Raw genomic sequence first — 25,299 nt, forward strand, 5'->3', positions numbered from 1 at the left:
TGGTATAGTAAGCAAACTTGTTAAATTTGCAGATGACACAGAAATAGCAGGAGTGGTAAACACTGTTGCAGCAGCAAAAGTCATCCAAAATGATCTAGACAGCATTCAGAACTGGGCAGACACATGGCAAATTATATTTAATATAGAAAAGTGTAAGGTACTGCACTCAGGCAATAAAATGTGCATTATAAATACAATATGGGATGTAATGAATTTGAAGAAGGAATCTATGAAAAAGAGCTAGGAGTTTATGTTGACTCAGAAATGTCTTCATCTAGACAATGTGGGGAAGCTATAAAAAAGGCCAACAAGATGTTTGGATATATAGTGAAAAGTGCTTAATTTAAATCAAGGGAAGTAATGTTAAAACTTTACAATATATTAGTAAGACCTCATCTAGAATATTGTGTTCAGTTCTGGTCACCTCACTACAAAAAGGATATTGCTGCTCTAGAAAGAGTGCAAAGAAGAGCGACCAGAATTATTCCGGGTATAAAAGGCATGTCATATGCAGACAGGCTAAAAGAATTGAATCTATTCAGTCTTGAACAAAGAAGACTACGCGGCGATCTGATTCAAGCATTCAAAATTCTAAAAGGTATTGACAGTGTCGACCCAGGGGACTTTTTTGACCTGAAAAAAGAAACAAGTACCAGGGGTCACAAATGGAGATTAGATAAAGGGGCATTCAGAACAGAAAATAGGATGTACTTTTTTACACAGAGAATCGTGGGAATCTGGAACCAACTCCCCAGTAATGTTGTTGAAGCTGACACCCTGGGATCCTTCAAGAAGCTGCTTGATGAGATTCTGGGATCAATAAGCTACTAACAACCAAACAAGCAAGATGGGCTGAATGGCCTCTCGTTTGTAAACTTTATGTTCTTATATTGTTCATTTAGATAAAGTATGGGAGAGTAGATGGAAGTGTGTTTTCAAACAGACGATTGAGCATCCCTGAATAGAAAGAGTTGGCAGATTTAGTGCTGGCTTCCCATGGACAGGGCAGTGTTTACTATGTTGGCATTAGTGATGACATTTGTTGGGGGAGGAATATTGCATACATTACTACTGTATAGTGACAAGAAGTCCCTTGCTTTATGCCAGCAGAAACAGGAATGACAAAATACAGCCTGCCTCCCTCTGTGTTATTCTCGTTCCCATTTATGTCTAATTTCTTGCTCCACTAATCACCTTGAGGCCTTTGACCCTCCATTAGCAACCACTTTCTCTGTTCCATCGAGCACAGCCACATACGTGGGTCCTTCATGAATCCTGCATTTTATAATGAGCATAAAAGCTTTTAAGACATCTGTACTTCCTCTCAGTATCTCAACTTGCTTTTTACGTGACAGGACTGCTTGGTCATACCCTGGCAACCAGTCGGAGGCTCAACTCTAGATATCACTTTGACATTGCAAGCAGCAGGCATATCTGGTTACTGTAGCAACATTGACATTGCAACGGCAACCAACTGTTTTAAGGGGCAAATCTAGATTATGCCATTTCGGTCAATGACTAACCCAAGTGTTTGGATTTGCTTTTTCTTATTGTGCTGTGAGTATTTTAACCGTTTATTATTAAACACTGTAATCTCTATTTTATTGTATGACATGTGTAGCTTGTTTTGTGTAAATACCCCTTGTGTAGGAAAGTAGAAGCCAAAAAGTATAAGTGTATTCCTCAGTGCACGCTAAAGAAAAGGGACTTCCAAAGCAAAGCAGGGCGAGACCACTGCTCAGTCACGCTTTGTCCTCCGTTCCCAGGTCCAGTGCCTGCTTGCAAACGCCATGTTAGCAGACTGATGCTGTTTTCCCAGTGGAAATGTCCTTTCTCATGAAACAAACACATTCTTGCGACCTGAAGTGTCTTTCCCTCTGCTTTCAGATTCAGGGCTTACTATGATCAAACTGAAACCAGCTGTAAGAGAGTGCTACTGTACCCAGAAGGCATTGAGTTGGCAGCAGACCAAAGCTAAAGCTCGGTCCAGGAGACACTCCACTTTTAACATATTGTTGTTTTTTGCCAAGTGTATGTTTGCTAACTGTATCTTGTTAAGTGTTCATTTTTGAGATGCTGAACCCATTTACACAACCTATTTTTATGTGCACAAGCATTTTGTGTTGACTGTTTTCTTGTATGGATGGATGTTTGGGTGTTTTGTTTCTATGACTGTGTGACTCTTTCAATTTTTGTATATAGCTTTATAATGATGTGGGACAAAAATTGCCTGAAGGCAGCAATATAAAGAATCAGTAATGAGCCAAGGTCTTTATTCGATGTAGTTAAGGACTAAAGGGCAGGTAAATAGGATTGAACATTTTTATGTTTGTATTTGTGTGTACAATTAAAGTGGGAGAGATTATGAACACTCTCCCCCCTCAGCTTTCATTAGCAATGGAGTTACTGTGTACTTTTTTAGTTTTATTTTAATGTACAGCAGGCAGAGCCTTCAGTGTGTGTGATCTAGGAACTCTTTAGCACCTTCAGTAACTGTACAGTAATGGCAGGTCCATTATCAACCATTAATGGACCTGGAACTGGCACATTGACGCACTTTTATAACGTAAATCAATAAATAAATAAACTATTGTAAAGAGCTCCACAGTGTTTATTAAATCTAGAAGATAGGGTTATTGGTTGTGGTGTTCATTTAATCCTAAATATATTGCAGGGGATTTGAGACACTGCTGTTGAATAACTTCTGTGCATGTAGCAGGGCAGAAGAGAGACCTGCACATAATTAGTGGGGCAGGGCGAAGCCCTGCTTGTAAATAAATGTATTCGGAAATGTATTGTGGAGGGTGTGAAACACGTGTGATTTACTGTTATTGTAAATAGGTTATTGTTGTTGGGTTTGAATGTGGTCTGGCAGAGGCGGGGTTAGAAGCTCGTCTCTGCCAGACAGCTCGTGAGAAGTCATGGTCGGCAGTTGGTGATTATTGACAAATTGACTGTCAGCCCTGCAAACTAAAACTCTTGTGCAGAATGTGGCCGTCTCCAAATTAATTCATTGGTTGTTAATTCGGAGAAGGCCACGTGTATATAAACCTGTTTGGTTGTGGTGGGTGTTTTGAGAGGAGGAACGAGAGTGAAACGGGAGAAAATCTAAAATGAAAGTAAAAAGAAAAGAAAGCAATTGCTACTCTTGCTGGGAAGCTCCAGCATAGTACTTGTTATGGGTGGAGGGAGATATTTTGTGTTTGTGGCCTGTTTTTGTATGCACTTTTGTTTTGCTCTGTGAGCAGTGTTTTTTGTATATCCTTTTCATTCATTTTTGTTGAAATAAAAACGGCGCACCAGCGTTCTTTTCACCCTCGAGTACCTGTCTGCCTCAGAGTTTCAGGTCTGGTCTGGGTTCTTCGCCACTCGGGCCATCCGGTTACAGTGCAATACAATAGTCCATATTTGTGGAGGTTTGTGTTGAAAATAGGATATAATGGTCCATATGCATAAAACTTGCCGTCTCTTTTATCATGCCAGTATAGTGTTTAACATGACAGTATTTCATCAGGTGATGCATAAACGACATTTACCGTCCAAAAACATCACTAATCGCGACGTTAGAATAACATGCCCTTAGAGACCAATTTTGATTAATAAATCTGTATTGTGCCATTTAATTGACCCTTACCGGCATCATAATTAACACTGCAAAAGCAGGTCGGATTTGGGTCGGAAAGTGTTGACTTTACTGCGGTTTGCGGTTCGGTGCAGGTCAAAAAATGTAATTTTCGGGTCAGACTCAGGTCTGTATTTGAATCACCAAAAATGTTTTCTATCCTTTCACCGTACTCGTCTATAACCTGTTAGAAGGTAAATGCACTGGTATTTCCTGCACTAAAGCAGGCGGCGATTAGGGAGGAGTCAGCTGACTAAGCCGTGTTCTCGGTTTGTATTGCTGCTTGTTTGATACGTTGCAAGATTCTTTTATGACGTCTTCTTAGTGATATTAAACGAGGTGAAACATAAGGTAGTGCAGGGTTTATATCATGTAGTGGAGGCAAATCAGAAGTGTGGAATCATAGCGAATGAAAATAATGAACATGTGACTGGATTCGTTGCTTGTAAAACCTGTCATTATGTTTTTGTGAATGACAGCCACAAAACTGGTACATCTCTGCAAAAGCACAGGTGTAGCTCCCTTTCAACTGGTGGCACGAAAGGAATAGATAGATATTTTATAGTAAAGTGGAGATAGTTGATATGTTACAATGTTAAAATATATCCAGACCACTAGAGAAAGCTACCACGCTGTAAAGCCTATTGTATAAACTCAATCTGTGGAGAATGGTAGAGAAATATCTGTGTGTTTGTGAGAGAGTCAATCGACGCAGGCAGTAGGTAAAGGACAAAAACTTGCGGGTTCAGGTCGGGTTGCAGGTCTTACTAAAGTGGGTCGGGTTGCGGGTAAGAAGACGGTGCTGCAGCGGGTTGCAGGTTAGGGTCGGGTCCTGTAGTAGCTGGTCCGGGTCGGAAGCGGGTTGGAAAAATCGGACCTGCCTTAGACCAAGTGGAGATATGTTTTAAAGGTATCATTTCCTAGCATAATTTCTGTGTTTAGGAACATGTATTTAAGCCATTAGCAATAATAATAATAAAAAAGTTTGCTTAATTATCAAATAGTTAGGAAAATTAAGTATTTTATTATTTGTAACACATACATTAAATTGTATTGTTAACTCATCTGAACAAGATAGTCTGGTTGGAAAACATACAAATCAGGTTTGAAAATAAAGTTTGACTCATACCAACAGAAAACAAAAGTAACAGGTAGGCTATGTGTTTTACTTAGCCACCCGTACACTGCAAAGTTTTCTTCGTAAATGTAACCATGCTATAAGCTAAATAGTGTGCTATAGGTATTGATTTTACTACTGTGCTGTACAGCTAGCCAGATGTTTAGTATCACCTAGAATTTTAGGATTGAGACGTAATAAAAATAAATGATATGAACATCATTTTGATCTTTTATTTAACATCGTGTAATCAAACAAACTACAAAATGACAAAAGTCTACTGAAAAAGTACTAAAGCCATAATAGTAGTAAAGTATTTCATGTTATATTTTGAAAAGTCACATTTTTCTTTAAGTATATGGAAAACTACAATGCAATATGCAATTCAGTATGTTAATGTAACATTATTCAGCAGGGTTCATTCGAATTTATAAAGCAAAATTAGTTCATTCTGTAGGATGATCCAAAAATTTTTGATCGGTTAATTTTTGGGCATTCGTTGATTAATTGGTAGATTCATCCCTGCACATTTTTAATAAAGGTAACAATCTTATAGCAGCTGACCTGCATAGTAATACATTCAAAAATCAATAGAATATAAAATAACATCAGAACAACGTCAATTCATGAAAGAGTTTAATAGCAAAATATAATGCACAAGAACTGTGAATAGATTAGATGATTATTATTATTATTATTATTATTATTATTATTATTATTATTATTATTATTATTATTATTTATTTTATTTTTTTTTGTCTTTGCAAACATACCGTATATAACACTTATAGCTCCTTATGAACAACCATTATTTTATTTATTTTTTACATTATATTTAGGGCTTCCGGGTTTTCGGCATTAAAAAAGAAGAAAAAAAACACTTTTCAGGAACATGAAACAAGGTAAGCATCGGTTAAAACATCTCTCCTACCCACGTTCCACAATATAAACTAGTACAAATCGGTATACGTAAACAACTTGAACAGTAATGTAATATTAACAGTACTAACATCAATAAAACAAAACGTTATAATCGCAGCTTGTGACATTAGTAAAAGACATTTACTCGTCTGAAACCATGCCAGGCCAAATGAAAGAATCATGAAAAATAAATGCTGCACTGCACAGTCAACTCCGTTGAAATGAACTTTGTACATCCAACTTAAACATAAAAACTCCCTTTTCACCAACACAGTTTTAAAATGAATAAAGTCCTCTTTGATTGTAGTAAATGCAAACATATTTTCCCAAGTTGACAGCAGACATTGGCGGCGTTTACATGCACAAGTCACGACAGTGTTCTTCATGGGTTTTTACAGCTATTTTTACCGTGAGAAAGCTTTTGTCCCTGCCCTTAGTTGCGCTGCCAAAAGGACGTCCTTTTGCTGTTTCACGATATATTCGCGTGACAACGTCACACAGTCATCACTGTAGAGTCGATTTTCAAGTGCATGTAAACCAAGCCATTGAGGATCGTTCTGGACGTTGTAGAAAATGTAAGAAGTGTGTTTGTAACAACAACAAACCAGATCCGAACTGACGCGGCACCCTTCTCGCCCGCATTTTCTCAGCAGGGGATGTTGGGAAATGGAGTTCAAAATGCCCTAATTTTTACATAATGTAACTGTGTACAGAGAATACATTTAATGTTATTTCAGCGCAATGAGGTATACATTTAAAATAAACCGAGCCAAACCTGTTGTCTTGATATTTCGGACAACCTCTATCTCCAGACATGTCCTGTAGCCATAACGTGAGGGGGAAATGGACGGTGTATTCCATTGACATCTTAAGACTTAGGGGGCACAGCTCATTAGCATACCTCTGACAGTTGGTTAGGTAAAATCTCTAGGTAACAATAAGTGACAGTAAATCGCATCTAAAACCATTACTGGCCGGTAAAATAACCAGACCGTATTTTTATAAATCACGTGTTAAATACTGCTCCAATCATTTTTTTTAATGGCCAGAAATTACCGCCATCTTTTATGCATATGGACCAATGTATTATAATATACTTTATAACTTCTATTATTGATTTTACTTTTACTGTTATCATTATAATGTCCAAACAATAGGTTTAAAACACAATTTATGTATGTATTTATTTTTTTTCCCAGGGCTGTAAACATAATAAATTAAATGTGCTACATGCAAGCTGCTTGGCTGTTCAAAATGGATATCAATACATGAAAAAAAAGCTGTGGCTACAGCATCACTGTTGATATTTGATGCAAACCAATAAAAAATTAACCCAGTAAATAATAATAAAAAAAAATGATAATTTATGCTGCAAATGCAGTCTGGAGTGATCCCTCTGTATGTGTGTATGCTTATTGGACTACTTCATAGCAGTTGCAAATGTCCCAAAAATAGAAGCAGGTGGCAGATTTTAAAGCAATGTCCATATAATTCTGCATGTTGTGTTGTCTAATTGTTTGGGACATGGCCCTTAATGAGATAAACAAATAATTCGTATAGCCCACTCTTTTGCCTGAGAGTCGTGTTTTTATTTCTGTGATTCACATGTCATCAACAGAATAAACAGATGCTTTAAAGGTAGGGTTTGTTCTCTGTAAATGTATGGTACTCAATATGGAATTTACTTTCTTGGTAAGTTGTGTAAAGAAACCCCATAATAAAACTACATACTGAACAAAACAATATGTAAAACCATTTTCTGTACTGTATCCCATCAATTTGAATAGAAATGCAACCTATGGTGTACATGTAAATGCTTCCAAAATATGAGATTAACCACAGAAAAGTCAAAGATTTTGCTGTTTTATAATAACTGCTTCGCCCATGGCTATGCACAGTGCTTAATTTCGTTTTCAGTCTGCACAATATGTTATTTTTCTATTCATTACCGTGTCATAGTGTTAGTTATTTCTGCACAGATACTCCCTGTAAACAAAGACTGGATTAGGTTTGTGGTGGAAAAGATGTTCAACCATATTGAACAAGATCAATTCATTGGGGCCCTGTTTTTCTTGCCAGTGTGCCTGCTGACTTAACAAATCAAAAGCTCAGCAGCTATAATAAAAATGTCTGTTTGATTTGGAGGCTGTTGGTTTAGCCAGTAGCCGCAAGTATAAAATGAAAGCTCTTGGTCCCCACGCCTAAAGGAGTGGCAAAATGTATTTGTATAGCAGTCGGTATTCAGCACCATAGCTCCTGCAGACCGAGAGATGGGCTTGAAAAATGCTGTGAAGCTGCTGTACTTCAGAGAATTACTCTTATTACTACTACTACTACTACCACTACGACTACTACTACTACTACTTTTTTTATTGTACAACATCGTACACCCACAACAGGCAAACACACAGAGCTGCTTTAACAGTTGGACTTGGCCACACGTTCCAGGTCATCCTTCCTTTTGATGGCGTTGGAGTTGGATGAACCCTTAGCAGCATTCATCAGCTCGTCAGCCAGACACTCTGCAATGGTCCTGATGTTTCTGAATGCAGCTTCCCTGGCACTGGTGCACAGCAGCCAGATAGCCTGGTTGACTCTATGCAGGGGGGACACGTCCACAGCCTCCTCACTGTCCCGGCCCGTCCAATACTGGCCGCGTCCTCACGGGGTCCGCTGTTAAAGATGACATTCAGCAGAGCCTGCAGGGAGTTCTGTCCGGTGAGAAGGTGGATGATCTTGAAGGCGTGCTTCACGATGCGGCAGGTCAGCAGCTTCTTGCCGCTGTGCTACTCTGTGAGGGAACAGTATGGTTGCAGGTGACCATACTGTTCCCTGGATACACTGTGATCCTTAGATTTTTTTCTCTTGGAGAACTCCACCAAGTAAATGTTGAATTATAACCCATGATGTTTGATGGAAATTTTAAAAGTAGAACGCTCCAATATAAACAACACGAGACAGAGAAAAGAAAACATAATGTGTTTCTTGTGCACTTTGCCGGGTGTTCTGTAACAATCCGTTAAGATAGTACCACTTTCTTACTATACTTAACAGTCCTGCGTTATTTATGTGTAGTTTTATCATCCAATATTCATGGCAGATGACACTTTTTACATTATGTGATTTGTAGTTCTTAAATAACGAATGGGAGCAACCAGCTGGTTCTTGAATTTACGAATGGGAGCAACCAGCTGGTAGTACAGTAGCTTATCTTTTAAATGGGATTGGGGGGGGGGGGGTTCATAGGTGCACCATTTCAGTATTGTATAGTTCTGTGGTCTTTGTCTTCAAACCCCAGAGGCTTATGTCGTCAATGATTCAGTGTTTGCTGCTCATTTGTCACTGTCGCGCTTAAGGCCTGCATAATTTGGTGCCCCGTGAACTGAGATGTCAGTGGTAGAAATTAATGTTTCCACTCAGCTGCTGTTGTATAATTTCATTAAAGGATGGAATGATAAAAGCTGTCAGTTTTATGTTATATTTTCTCTTTTCAACCTCCCCATTGAATGGATTTCAGCTCATGTCTGTTTTTTTGTTTCTTTTTTAGTTTGATGTTTTCTATAAGAACAAAAGACTAAAGCTAAATTATTAATACTGTATTTTTAAATGAATACAATGATATCTATCACTCTGCAGTATTTGAACACATGTGCAATATATGGATCTTAGATACTGTAAAATTACAATGAGAATTCATCTCGGCAGGAATAAGCTTATCTCTTCATATTTTGTTTTCATCATTTGCTCTATTTGTAAAAAAAAAAAAATTCAGGCAATATGTGACGGTGACCTTGAACTGAACTAATATGACTCCCATATTGAGTATGTCTGTGTGCTGTTTCTCTTCTAGATGATCAAGACCTAACACTTTGATGTGTTGCCTTCCACTTTAGTACAAGCATCTACAGTAGTTCTATACTGAATGGTGGTGTGAGGGCCACAACAGAGAACTGTGGGACCAGGAACCCCTTATTCAAAAGGTCCTGTTCTGTATCTATCTTTCTTTCTTTTAAACATAAGCTCAATGAGTTTTAATGATTGTGTGGACTTCTCCATCTTTTTTAAACAAAGCACTGTATTCACCCGCACGAAGGAAATCGGAGAGATTAAGGTACGAAGAAAGGATGCTGTACTGGAGTTTGACTGTATAGTGTTAATAAGTTTGGTTTCAGATGTTGCCCTGAACTAAAAAAAAGTACATAATTTTTCAAGATACCACTAGTGTATCTCTTCATTTCTTAATGGACCGTATGAATAACATGCAAGAACAGAGGACCACAGCCTTTTTGAGAGTGTTTGGGAAATAAATTGTTTTCAGGGCTGCTTTTTGGAAAGAAAATGTAATTGGACCATAGACAAATCACATGTGGCAGAGGGTTTTAGTAGATTCCTGCTGCTCTTTGCTTAGTTTTTGAGATTTAAGACAAATAAATTGGGGGCAGCAGTGTGGAGTAGTGGTTAGGGCTCTGGACTCTTGACTGGAGGGTCGTGGGTTCAATCCCCGTGGAGGACACTGCTGCTGTACCCTTGAGCAAGGTACTTTACCCAGATTGCTCCAGTAAAAACCCAGCTGTATAAATGGGTAATTGTATGTAAAAAAAATAATGTAATTGAATGTAAAAAATAATTTGATATCTTGTAACAATTGTAAGTCGCCCTGGATAAGGGCGTCTGCTAAGAAATAAATAATAATAATAATAATAATAATAATAATAAATTATAGCACTGCACTTTAATTCAATCAAACCATGAATGAGAGCAAGAAAAGAACAAAGATTTCATTCGAGTGATCACTTCATTTGTGCTGATCACTCATGTCTTTTAAATATAAGTTTTGCTGTTAATCTGTACTAAAACATTGTTGGAAGCCGACCTTGTCTTTGGTAAGACAACACATTCTGATCAATACCTCGTCAAACAGAACTTGAACCAGGAGATGCTTCAAATGTACTAATAGTTTTTGTACAAATGTAAAATATAGGTTCACCATCTCTTTTGCTTGACTGTAATGCCGCCATTCTTCCAACTTTTTATAATGCCATGACAAATAAATAATTAGCTTTTAACCATTAAAAACATCTCCGTTTTCAATGACATAATGTACACTACCATGTTTGCCTTACAGACCACACTAATTAAGAAAGGAACAGTTAAGATAATCACCAAATCACTGATGCTGTCAGAATTGAATCCCTATTATTACAAGGGACCTCAGTCAGCATGTAATGTAGACAGGCACTGACTTCAGTATTGTGCTTTAGGCTCATAAGGAACCCATTACTCTGTACTGGAAACCTTTTTTCAGTTTAAGGTAAAGTGCGCTGTGGATGCTAGTTGAATCCAACACTGACTCCTTAAAAAAACACCCTAGCCTGCCATTTCTATATTGCGGAATCTGGTTCCCCTGAAGCATTTTTTATGACCCGAGGGCCCTGATTCATGAAGGGGAAACAGAGAAATGGCCGCATCGCCCAGGTCAAAATGATTCAGATTCAAAAAGCATTCGTTCAAGATTATCGTGCTATATTCATACTTGATTTCAGACATTCTACTGACATTCAAAATGCATGGCAAGGAAATTAAATATAAAAACTAGCTTGAATGACTGTTTTTATGCATGCGTTTTGTCTGTAGCATTATTTGATTGTTTGATATACTGATTTTACTGCATCAGCTTTGGCTAATACTGAAAAACAATACACACCTAATTTATTTGATTAATGATTACTTGCAAAATAATAGATTTTAATTTTAAAATGGATCCTGAACTGCAAAAATAAATAAATAAATACACTTTTTATTGCTGCTGTTTGGTGGATAATTGTTCACCTGGATTTCAAATGATCCCAGGTTTTAAATGAATCACCATTATCTGATTTAATATTCTTAGACTAAGGGCAAAGCCATTTTGGTATTCTCAAGCTTTTTTATTCTTTCACGTTTTCCTTTTTTGGTTTAAATTCACAGAGGGGATCTTGTTCTGCTAGTAGCATTGAGCACCCCCCCCCTGATTCTTTTAGTTCACCCTTTCAGTGTCCTAATAAAATTCTGCTGCATGCTGGGCTTATTGCCAGCTTTCTGCTGATCAACTGATGACAGGCATGGTAGTTACTCCCCTGTCCGCAGGATAAATACAGCAGCTCTAGGGTTTCAGTAGAACACTTCAGGGCTTCCCTTACCCATAATTATTACTGCTAAACTAAGACAAAAGACGTTATAACAGTAGGCTCCTTGTATTATTAAAGCAATTGGGATGTCACTTTCAAGAGTGCCGTGTAGCTACTCATTTTCTCTAGCCATACTTTAGTGCCCGGGTGGTAGCATTATATATAATTTTTTTTAATTGCATTTATTCTTTATAGGATAGTCACACAAGCTGCATCATCCTGTTTCCAGGGTTGTATTTAGTGCTCCACTAACCTCTTCAATGCAGATGGTACAATGAGTTACAACCCAGGGTTTCATTAGTGTTACTTGATAAAGAACAGAAAAATGTAAGGGTTGTTGAGTTTTGAGGAATATGCATTGCCTTAATCTTTGAGGCAATATCTAATATCCATACAGTATCTAAAGGAACAAAAATGGATGGTGAGAGAACATGGGGGAAAGGACATGGTTCAGAGATAGGGGAGTAGGAAGAGGGGAGGTGGTCATCAGTGGTTGCTATTAAAGACTGAGGGGCCTATTCATAAAGAGTTAACAACTGTCGAAAGGAGAAAAGAGGAGTACATGATGGGATTTCTTCCATAGCTGCCTATTTAACGGCAGTTGCTATTCATAAGAGAATTCTGATGGCATGTTTTTAACGAATTGAGAGAGGTTAACGATTAGCTCATTAGCATAAAGTTTTCACCAGTCCTGACCGTCAACCTGCTATTCATAAGAGTGAACGACAGCAAAATGCTGTTGATAACTAGGAGTTATTGAACGCTTTCTACAGTCAAGTCTAAACTAACGACAGCCTCGGCAGACTATATATTTTTTAAAGAGATATTTTATTACTTCACTTGCTCTGTTATACAGTTTGACATAACCGTGATTAACACTATTTAAAAAAAAAAAATCTGTAGCTTTATATGAAGGAAAATGTTTCGTATAAATATATACTCACACAAGAACATATTCACTGGCATAATCATTTTGAAACAGCGTTGTGTAGAGGAGAGCAAGTGAGAGACTGAGAATAGACAGTTATTTTATTATTATTATTATTTCTTTGCCGTGATCCACGGCTGACAGCGGTCCTTTTCTTTTTATTTATTTTACCTGTGTTCACAATAAACAGTTTGGACGAATACTGCCTGTGTGAACCTGTTTATTTTCATGCAGTGTTACAATATACAGTATACCAGTGCTGCTGATGCAGTCGATGGGAAATTTGGGCTTGCTTGGTATTGCAAAAAACACTGATCGAGCCGGAGTCTTTTTTTCGCAGACCACAAAACGATCCATTTTGAGTACAGTGTGCATAACAACGTGAAACTTTCACAGATTCATAAACATAAACACTCACCCCTGATTGATTCCCTGCTTTAAGCAGGGAATAATAATAATAATACTAATAATAATAATACTAATAATAATAATAGTTGAGAATTTGTAAGATTAACATTTAAAGTTTTCAAAATTTTTATTATTATTATTATTATTATTATTACTAGAATTACAGCATTATTCAAACGTCCTCCTACAGTGCTTTTTATTTATTAGTTCTGCGGTTAAGAATGGAAATTTTATGTGTGCATACAGAAATGTGTTTACCAGCGTTGCCAAACAAAACGAAAATGCAAAGTATTTATTTAAAGACTTTTTTTTTTCTAAATTATGACATGTCCTGAATTTTTGGCAGACATGATAGGGGCATCGGAATCAGGTTTTGCAAACTGCCCGTGACTGGCAGCTGCAGACTCGGGTTTCAGTAGTACTGTCTGAGGATTCCGTTTTTCTTTTTGCAACAGCTACCGACACCAACCAGGGAACATTAATAATGCTGATGATGTCATCAAAAAGAGGCTGATTTTCGTTCTGGAATGACTGTATACCCATTCTTAAAATGCTTTGCGACAGTCGCCCGTATTCTCTAAAAAAACAATACATAATACATTAAATACAGTGGAAAGTGCATAATACATGATAGTAACATAATACATGAAGTAGTAGCAGCAACACAGCAGCTAATAGCAGATATCAGGTTTAAAGAGCAGGGAAAGCAAGAGATAACAGGTGGGTCTTGACAGTTGATTTAAAGTGAGCAACGGTAGGAACATCACGCACCAAAGCTGGGAGAGAGTCTGAGCCATGAAGCTAAATAAGCGTTCTCCAAGTGTGGTGCACCTTTGCTTGGGGATAACAAGCAGGCCAGAGTCGGAGGACCTCAGCTTGCGGGCAGGGACATAGCGGGTCAGCAGGTTGAAGTGGTACTCGGGACCTGTGTGATGAAGGGCATTGTAGGTGAGCAGGAGAGTTTTGAAAATAATCCTGAACTTTACAGGTAGCCAGTGCAGCTGGGCAAGACGGGGGGTGATGTGATCACGTTTTTTAGTTCTGGTAAGGATCCTGGCAGCGGCATTCTGGACTAGCTGCAGTCGGTTTATGGTGCGTGCCGGGAGACCACCATATAGAGAGTTGCAGGAGTCGAGAGGAGACAAATGCATGACAAAGTATCTCTGCATCTGGGAGGGAAAGGTAGGGACGGACTTTGGAGATGTTTCAGAGATGGTAGAAGGAAGATTTCACCACAGAGGAGATGTGGGCATCAAAGAAGAGGTTGCTGTCGAGAAGTACACCAAGGCTTCGTACTGTGGGGGAAGGCAGCAGCAGACAGTTTCCGAGGTTCAGGACAGCTATATTTAGATTCTTAAGTTGAGTTTTAGATCCTCTAGGAGTTCAAATTTGCTGGTGTTCAGCTGAAGTAAATTGGTAGACATCCAGGCCTCGATGTCTTGAATGCAAGCCGAGAGCTGGACCATGGCAGAGGGGCTTCCAGGGTCGAGTTTTAAGTAGAGCTGGGTGTTGTCAGCATAGGCGTGAAACATGAGGTTGTGTTGGCGGATGAGGTGAGCAGGAGAGCATGCACAATCCGCAGCAGAGCAGTTTCAGTACTGTGATGCGGCCGGAAACCAGACTGCAGAGATTCAAGCAGATTGTTGTCCGTGAGATGTTTCATCAACTGACTAGCTACAGCCCTTTCGAGAGTTTTTGAGAGAAACGGGAGATTGGAGGTGGGACGGAAATTAGATAAGTCGGCCGGGTCGAGGGAGGGTTTGTTGAGTACCGGTGTAACTCGGGCAAGCTTAAGGGCAGCAGGAACCAAGCCAGAGTCCAGGGACAGGTTGATTTGTAATTTAGTTAAAGGCACGCACAGATAGTCCAGATTATGTCTAATAGCACTTTAAATGCTTAAACAAGCAATAAAACATCTACTGTACACTGTTCAGCATCCTCCTAGTGCAGTTCTGGCTAGACTACCTTTCACAACAAAAATGTTGCCTTTATAAAATGATCTCTTGTTGTTAACCCCTTCTCACAGAGAACATAGATCATTGCTATTCTGTAGGTTACATCATATAGTAATTAGAAACAGACAGACAATTATAATCCAGGTGCAATGTTGTTTAATTAACAAACACTTGCAATACTTTTTTCCACACAAATCACAGGTCTTTCCAGGTTGTTCTCTAACCAAAATGAAGGAACAGATTACGTAGTTTTGTCCCCTATTTATACCGTCACACATGACCCCTTGGCTCCTCCAATCCGCGGCTGCCACATCATTTCCTTTCCGGGTCGATGAGTTAGTGCACTGAAGCTCCGCCCCCTTTCTAGATGACCGACTTCCTTTTAACCATGGGAATGAAGTGTCAGGCCAAACAGTCCAGGGTACTCTGTTCCCGTTACTTAGCGCCCTCACGGATTGGGAGGGAGATTTACTCCCAAGAATCATTGTCTTTCTGTCACAAGCTCTTATAAAGAAATATACCACACAGTTTTAGACACACCTTTTTTTTTTTTCTTCTAATAACGTTCACACCACTGAAGTCTCATTAAAATGGTACTGCACTTGTCACACCACCTGATAAGTCTAATGCTGTCTCATACAGTGTATTAATTGTCTGCCTTTGTCGGGACGCTTAACTGTTTTTTTTTTCACTTACTCACATAGAGCAGAGCTGTACCAAGGATGTTGTAGTGCTGCAGACTGCACCAGACATTAGTCAGCTGGAGGCACAGTGCCAGGACAGACTGCAATCCCTTAAATTTAATGCTTCAGCTAATTGACAATATGAAAAGGTATTTCTGCCATGGGGAGACATTTGTTTGTCCTTGTATGCTGAAACTACCTTAACAAAAGGAGTTTGAAAAAAAGTATCTAGAATAAGCTTTGTATTTGTATTTATTAATTGAGGAGTCACAGCAGCAACATGCATTATACTGTACATGCTGCAGTTTTTACCCCGATAGTTTTGTGTTAATAGGCATCATCAGACCCACAATATACAGAATTAATCCCTGGTGGTAATTTTATTGCAGAGTAGCAACTGTTAATACTGTTCTACAGCTATGAAACAGATGTGTGTAGTATCCTTTTATTACAGACTTTTCTGAAGTTGAAAGGTTAATTAAAAATAATTATGGTGGGATCATTCTCAGAGACAAAAAGTATTACTATAGTTCTTTGTCAATTACTGTTAAATCATTTGTCATTTACAATGTTTTAGTATATTGTATATTTATTTACAGTACTTTATCAATAACACATAACCATAATAATGTTCAATTTTACAATATAAATAAAAAACGAAAAAAACATTAAACGGGTTGTTTCAAGTAGGGAAATGCTGTAGGAATGGCTCCAAAAAAAGATAAACCTTCCTTCAGCTCCATTGATCTGAGAAGAGGCTTTAATGAACAAAGTAAAAGGGTCGTTTAATGTGAGCAGCAACTCTTTTCATTCAAAGCTGCCTCATGCAGCAACGTTCAAATCTCTGGAGGGAATTTGTTCCAGGTAACTGGAGCTTGTAAGTGAAAGGATTTTTCACCTTTAAGATAAACGCATCCTAGGAGTTGTTTGGAGGATGGGGTTGAAGTTCCTTGAATTGTTTCAGCATCCGACTTGGAACGTTTGGGTGAAAAGAGCTCATGTTTTTTTGGCAAAACTCATATAATACATAATTCCACGTCCTTTTAAATTCAATTTTACAAAACTTAGGGCTTTCTGAGTAAATATAAGCATTTTTACTGTTTCCTTAACTACATTTAAACCGCTGGCCATGTGCTTCTCTTTTAATTTAATTGCTGCGGAAAATGTATTCAGAAAGTAGTTACCAAACTTAGAAAGCTAGTGAAATTTGAATTTGAAGGGCAGTAAAGGACAAGATTGTATTCCTAAACCCTGTGTTTAAGCTGGGTTTTTATATATATATATAGATATGTATTTTTTTTGTACGGTGTCACCTTTCTAAAAGTTGTTTAGCTAAAGAGCTGTCCTAGCCCTTTAAAAAGCTGAGTAAGCCATCTGATTGCAGTAAATGACAAGCAAGCCAGAGACCTGCAGTGAGCTGGAGGCGGGAGTATGGCCTTCTTTTGACGAGAATGAGGCGTGTGTCTTCCATGTTAAATGAAGTCTGACAGTCTGCAGGGATCTCCTGATACAATAATGTATGAAAACAATTTCTGTATAAAAAATAAAACCCTAGACATGCTTATGAATCATATTCTCCTGCTGCATAACAGGAGTAGAATAACTACAGTGTTATTTGTATTATTACAAGATAATTAATTGAATGATTAAAATAATGCATACAAGTATAAGACCCACTGGGATGTACATTTTGACCTGTTGGTCACAAAGATACAGTTAAAAAGAATACTGAACATATCATGCGTTATAATTGCTTTGTCCGCACATCCAGCTGAAACTGACAATTGATCTTTGCTAAATCTGTGCTACTGTATGTATTGCGTGAAAAAAAAATACAGTAGTGTTTATGGAGCTGGCTATAGGCAGGCACAGCTCAGGGTGGAAGCTTTCCGCACTTGCTCAGCCACCTCCCATGACCTGAACAATAGCTATGCTTTCAGTCCTCTATGAAGAAGATGACCAACTGCATTAAACTCTTCAAACTTTTTGGTGGAAATGGAATGCTGAATGCAGGTGTCTGCCGTGTGCTCGATTTTTGAAAGCACCACATTGAATTTGAATATTAGAACTCCAAGAGGATACAAACAAATAATAATATAATGAAGCTAGTGCATACACCCAGTTTGGTATTTTTTTTCTGAAGTGTTTTAGAAAAATTACGCTTCTGAAAGGAATTAAAACGTGCAGAGCTTGCGATCACATATGCAGGTAATTCATAGTATTTTAACTAAGAAAAACTATTCAGGTTCAATTCAGGTCAAAATGTTACCCGATTTACAAGATTGATCAAAACAATTACAAGCAGAAAAAAGCATTTGTATGTTTCCCTGATTTGTTGTCATTGCTGGGATAGCTATAGTTTCTGCTTGATTCCTTATAGTCAGTAATTTACAATAGATTGCTACAGTACAATACCTTGCAGTGTCAACATTGTTCATACTGGGTAAGGTTTGTATACTCTTCTATAGTATACTAATCTACAACCATTCAAATGCACAAAAACTCATGATTTACTGTGTGTAAAATTAAACTTCCTTGATGACTATTTAATAATTATTGTGTGTAAAAATATAAATCCTTGATGACTATGTGCAAACAGGTATTGAAATAGGTTTTGTTTTGACTGTCAAATTCAAGTTTTATTCCATGGAGCTGTGTGCCGCAAGCGGGTGAAGAGTGTTCTATGCAGGCCCGTTACTATGGCAACCCAGTTTCTTCTAAGCATCTTGTTACATGATCGTGCAGTGAGGCCCCGCTTCATTTGTATTCAGTGTGTCTTCTGCTGCAGGAAGGGGCAGCCCAAAACTGGCTAATAAGGGTTTACTCCTTACAAAACGGTAATTTATTCTTTTCAGTTCCTCTAATCACCTGTTTTTGAGTTGCTTGTTCATTTATTTTTTTAAACACTTAAATTTGTAACATTTAAACAGCTATTGTTGTTCATTATTAACATACAGGATTTATTTTTGGTATAATACAGTTCATGTTTTTTAGAAAGCCCACTTATAACAATTATTAATTCCTGTTAGCAACCATTTGTAATAGAGGTAATGCTAGAGGTTCTGTAGACTGCTTTCCTCTGTGAGTAAAGTTTATATCAGAAAAATCAGTCAGTAAATAGGATCCACGTACTTCTCATCCCCATGGAATGGGAGCCTACTGATGTGCAGGAATATATAATGACTGCAACCGAAATGTCATATTTGGAAGACATAGACTGTAAAATGCAAACAACAAGGACTCCCCATACAAGATCAAAGCTAGATGGAGAGGCTTGTAGAGAAAAGTCAAAATCATAATCAAGCTGTGAAAAGGATATAATAATATCATATAATTTGAAGCTAGAATTATTAGGATATATATATATATATATATATATATATATATATATATATTTTTTTTTTTTTTAATATATGAAGGTGTTAAATTAAATGTAACTTATATTTCCTCTTGTGTTGACAATATCAAGCTATCTGGTAACTTTTACTTGTCAATATGCAATGTGTGGAAATATACACTGAATAATATCCCAACCCCAATAAGTACAAGAGAAACGACATGCAAAGAAGACTAAAACGATTCATCCTGATTGACCTATGTTAAAGAGTTAAAAAGACAAGAATTTACATATTCATGAAAGGCCTTGGAAAAGAGGGTGAAACAGTCGTACAGCTAATCAGGTGACAGCACATTGCAGCGCTTAATTAAGGATCAGGGATAAGAATAAGGATATAGGGTCATTCTGTGTCACATCCAGGAAAATCCACGCCTCAAGATTTTGATTTTGCATATATTTTGTGTAGTGGAAGATACGTCAGGTTTGAAACCAGGCCAAATATTTAAGCTCAGTGATGAAGATTTGCTGAGATACACCACCTTTTGTAACTTGCATTTTGGAGTGATTTTGAGGGTCTGAAATTGATATTTAGAATGTCAGTAGCCCTACTAATGCTTCTGTACAGATAGCCAGGTAGGTCTTCTGTAGAATCCATGCAACAGAAGTACCACCGCTTTAGTATTTCTGTGTTGCTGTGGGCCTTAAAATTGAAAAATTGTCCAATTTTCAAATTCCTGAGTGATTTTTTTAGTGCATGTTCCTTCTAAAGTAGAAGAGATATCGCTTTCTAATTGCTTAGGTGTGCTCATAATTTAACTGACTTTCTGTATGCAGCTCTGCTACTGTCTACCTACTTTACTGTCTGATTTAATGACCCCACAAAAAGGCTTCAGGATGAAAGTATCAAATTGCTCCATCTTTGAAGGGCTGAAACCCCTTGCGGGACACGAGTTAACAAACTGAGCTTTGTTGGGCTTATAGATGAGGATTTGAAGGACTTGAGGTAAAATAATTGACTTGGTAATCTGTCTCCTTCACTGTTTAATAAATGTAGGAGGCTGTGTGGTCCAGTGGTTAAAGAAAAGGGCTTGTAAACAGGAGGTCCCCGGTTCAAGTCCCACCTCAGCCACTGACTCATTGTGTGACTCTGAGCAAGTCACTTAACCTCCTTGTGCTCTGTCTTTCGGGTGAGACGTAGTTGTAAGTGACTCTGCAGCTGATGCATAGTTCACACACCCTAGTCTCTGTAAGTCACCTTGGATAAAGGCATCTGCTAAATAAACTAATAGTAATAGTAATAATACAAACATGTACAACATGCATTTATGTTATTTTGGGTTATATTGTACAATATTAGCAAATAGTTTGAATTTAAACCAAGAGAAACCATAAAACGTGTAAAAATAAATAAATGCATAAAACTAAAACCATAAAATGTGTAGAATCTTTATATGCAAGTAGCTTGTCAACAGAGGTACCGTTGACCTCTTATTTCTTCTTTGTTGCCATCTTTAAAAATATATATATATAATTCTTATAACAGACGCCCTTATCCAGGGCGGGATCACGGCTAATACTGAGAAAGAAAGAAAAAACGGATGGTAACAGAAAACAAGAAAGTCAAAAAATGTAAATTACTTGGAAAAGGTAACATGTACTCATATTTGTATGACACCTGTCAAAATTATGGAAACAGAAGTAGAAAAATCATAAACTCACTTCCCAGCAAACAGCACAGCACAGATACATCTGTTTGAATTCCATAGAATCTGTGATGGCCCTTTAAATATTTAGCTTGTTAGCCATGCTAATGTATGTGATAATGATAAACATTAGATACAGATTTCTGCATATGTGCAAATTTCATATGCTTAAGCACAAAAATATTTGAATTGCTCTGAAGGCCAAATTTGAATGAAAATGGCTAAGTTTTGCGATAAGCGTGACAGGCTTGCAATGCGCAGAATGTTTCCATTACATGCATTTAGCTAAGTGCCCTATCCTCAGCAACAGTGGCAAAGTGCCGCAGTGCCCAAGGGCTCAATCCGTAAAATATCCTGTAGTTGCATTCTCCAAAGACCTTTCCTGTTCATGCCACTCACTCGGTAATTCTACACTCAGGTATAAGGACACAGCTGACTTTATTTTAAGTATTGTTATTTATTTCTCATTGATATCGGAAGCATACTTTGATACCCATGATCTGCATTCCATGCTATTGACTATGCCATACAGGTGTGGTAGGAGCAGGGTGCGTGGTGAGAGGGGGGCAGTTGGAAGGGGCTTTCAGCAGGAGTATGAGTAAGGGATACACATGTGCAGACTGCATCCACAGGCAGCGTTCTTGGCCAGCTCCATGCTGAGGTTCCCCTCTTCAAGGCTTCTGAATAGAGTAGTGTTTTCAGCATTGTGTGTTTGTTTTACAGTCCACATTTCCGTAAATATGTTTATGTATAGTGTAAGGAGCACGGGTCAGAGCTACTCAGAACACCTGCTGACAGGCGCGTTTCTGTAAAATAGAAAGTGGAGTTTGATGCTACAGAGATATTTTGTCCGTCTCCTTCATGTTGACACTTATCCAGTTAGCAAGTCGCTGCAATATATTTTTATTTAAGTTATATGTTAAATAGCCTACACTATCCATTTGAGTGTAGACTGGTTTTATATATATATATATATTAGTGCTGGGACGAACACAGGATTTTCATGTTCAGATATTTGCTCATAATTTAAATATTTGTTCGTTTTCAAAAAGTAATGGAAGCCATTATATTGCTCGTAACAAAGGCAGAGACCTCATAGTGGCAGGGGGGCGTGGCCCCTGTGTTTTGTGCCTTTATTTTACATCAAGACGTTACAATATGTAACACTTTAAAGTAGAAAAATATCACAGGAGTAAAAAAGGCGTTGTGTAGGTCTTACTTTACCCCAGTGAATTAGTACAAAACAAAGGATGCCAAATAGCAGTTCAAGTTAAACGTTGTTTTGTTTATTCCCAAAATAAATAGTACATAAAGTTGACATCATATTTTATTTATTTATTTTCATTCCTTGCCATTGCCATTTCTTCATATTAAACAGTGGCCATAGACACGTTTTCATAAAGAAGGTATACTTGTGCCTTTTTGTAGCTGAACAAGCAAACGAAAACTGAAATTTAACTTTAAACACTTCAAATAAAACAAACGTGGAAATGGCGTTGTAAAACGAAGGGGAAACAAACTCACCGTTTTGGTTCTCGTTTATCACATTCCACATAACAAAAAGGGGCAACAAAAAAAATATATATATAATATATACAATCTATATAAAAACCACTACACAACATTTCTAGCAAGTTGGGCACTGTTTAAGCGATGGGCAGTACAATGTGATGTTGGTACACTATTATGCATCCGTCTCCTACTAGACCTGCATTAGCAGTGCCCAGATATACACGACCTCCAACACACTGGCATGGCAATAGACCTCATACACCTAGTGGACCATAATGATGGATGTCTCTTGTGTTATCTGCAGAGTGGCATGTTGTTCGTCTTAACTGATGATGGCTGTCTGTGGTTGTTTGTGTTGCCTTGCCCCTTGTACTGCTTGTAAGCCATTCCACTGCAGATGTAACAGATAAAATGGAGTCTGGATGCAAGTTTAATTGGTTCAATTAAACAATTAAGAACAGTTTTGGAACAAAGACCAGGAGTGGAAGGAATAGAATAATAAATGCGATATGCACAAATTGCAAAAGCAAGGATTATGTTATTACCATGGATCCTAGGAATCTGTTTGCTGCGGAAAACGCAGAATTTTTACACTTTTTTTGTTTATTTGATAACCAAACCAATACACTTATCATATATAATCAATACAGTCAATTTTGCTTTAAATTGACGTAAACATACTTGTTCAATAAAACTGCTTCTCGTGAACAGAGGTCAAGGTTGAACGAGGCGCACTCACATTCATGTTGAAATGTAGCTGCAGTTTAGTTCAGTATCCAGTGCGTTATTACTATTGAACAAGTGGTTTCAAAGATGCCGAAAACAATAATCACCCCTAAAGGTTGGGTCAATAGCCAGCCAGATGACAAAGACTAACTCGGAGATAAACTAATACTATTTTTTGTTTTTTATTATTACTACACAGAAGTATTTGTATTCTTTTAAAGTAAAATAAATGTTTATATTATTGATTGATTGATGGCACTGTTGAGCTTGTAACTTCCTTAGAATTTAAAAGTGTACCAATGTACACCTACCTGTGTTAACTATAATTCAATAGTACTGTTTGTGTATCTTATAATGTGAAGGTGGAGAGGACAGGGTGGGACTCCATTTTAGCCTTTTATTTTAATTGCGGAATAACAGATTTTGATTTTTTTTTTTTTCTTTTTGTCTGAGAATTTCGTTTTTTTATTGTGGAAAACTAGGATCCCTGGTTATCACTGTGAAGAAAACAAGTCAATAACCTGGTGGTCCTACCATCTGCTCACAACCCACTGTCACACGTGGGGTCACTGTGGCATCGACAGTCTCATCCTTTGGATGGGATGTAAATACTGTATGAGGTCCCATCTGTTTGCAGTTTGTCAGGAAGTTGTGTTGATCATGTTGTCACAGTCCAATTCCCCATGGGAGCTTCAGTTCCTGTCCCTGCCATCATATAAACCCTCATTTTCTGTAGTATGTTTGAAAGTTGGTATGGATTTAAAAAAAAAAAAAGACTAGTTTGTCATTCTTGAGTAAGTGAATGAAACTGGTTTAATGGGCTTGATTAAGACAATCTCTAGCAGGAGGGAGAGAGTCAGGCTATACATCTTGACAACACAAATATTTAGCTTTTTCAACATTGAACAGTTTACTTAGATTTGAATGATACAAAGCTGCAGTTTTTAATGGTCATGGACTTGTTGTTTAACAAGGGGAAGGTAGCTTTTTGGTTCTGTACATAGGTGATCTTTTTAATATAATGTTTTTCAAACTTTTTTTAGCTGGAACCTCACTATTCCTTTGATTTAGGTTTGCGCCCTGTCCAACTGGAGCATCATCAGGTATCGTGTTTCTAAAGTCGCTAACATACATTGTCGCAGCCCGTCTTCATTGATTTATAAAATGGAAGGCGGCACAGCTAGTGTTCATTAGTGAAATGCTGCTCTGATGAGTGAGTCCGCAGTGTGAAAAAAAGAGGTCGGCTGACGGCACACGCTTCGGAGGACAGTGTGTGTTCGTCTTCGCCCTCCCGAGTCAGCGCAGGGGTGGTAGTGGTGAGCTGAGCCTAAAAATAATTGGCCATTCCAAATTGGGAGAAAATGATAAAAAATAATTGGCAACGACTAAATTAAAAAAAACAAAACAAAAAAAAAAAAAAAACGTTAGCTCTGCGAGTATTGTTTTTTGGGCAGGATCAGGCTGAGCTGCAGCTCAAAAGCAATTATCAAAGCTGTGGAGGCAGAACGGTTTAAGCTTCATAAAATAGGCTGAACCCATACTTATCTCATCTATGAAAGAGAAGACAAACAACTGTAGCATTGCTAATGATATCTATACAGTAGGTATTGCAAACCAAATCACTGTTAAACTTAATTACAGTATTTTGCATAATCACTGAAGTACCTTGAGGATTCAGAAATAAAATCTTATAAAGTGGTAACCTATTAGCTTATTTCCATCTCTTGCTTTAGTGGTACACCAGTATGTACTTTATCCCAGTGCGTACTGTATGCAAGACAGATAATGGGAATTAACCATTTCAGGGCATCTTGGTCATTAAAATGGAAAGATGAGTCTAGAGAGATTAAGACTGTGTTTATTTGCTAATTCAGTTTTTGTGAGATGATAAATATCCCTTTTTTCTTCTATTTTTTTAGACCAATTTACAGTACAATCATTGACTATTGCTCCCCTGTTGCACTGATCCATATCTGCCTGGGTGTACAGTACATGCCTTCAACACTGAAAAAGGATTGACACTTTTATTTTGTCATGATTTAGCATTTACATATGACATCTGTTTAGTTTTTACTAATTTGGTCATCTTTTTGGGACTATTTATTTTTGCGCCCACAGATTGGCAAACAATGTAAATAACCTTTGCAGACATGGAAGTGGTGTCGTCTAAGTGTTTCTAACCCTTTATACACTTACAAACTTATCAAACCTTGTAATACC

General features: G+C 37.7%; 1 protein-coding gene and 1 pseudogene across 3 annotated transcripts in view; one reads left to right on the forward strand and one right to left on the reverse strand.

Moving 5' to 3' along the window:
• Positions 1-25,299, forward strand: part of LOC117421197 (serine/threonine-protein kinase DCLK2-like) — an 89,528-nt gene that overhangs the window by 26,044 nt on the left and 38,185 nt on the right. The gene's annotated exons all lie outside the window — the stretch shown is intronic.
• Positions 8,046-23,706, reverse strand: LOC117421185 (small ribosomal subunit protein uS7-like; annotated as a pseudogene).

The sequence above is a fragment of the Acipenser ruthenus genome, chromosome 1 (genome assembly GCF_902713425.1).
Source record: "Acipenser ruthenus chromosome 1, fAciRut3.2 maternal haplotype, whole genome shotgun sequence".
In the NCBI taxonomy this organism is placed as follows: Eukaryota; Metazoa; Chordata; class Actinopteri; order Acipenseriformes; family Acipenseridae; genus Acipenser; species Acipenser ruthenus.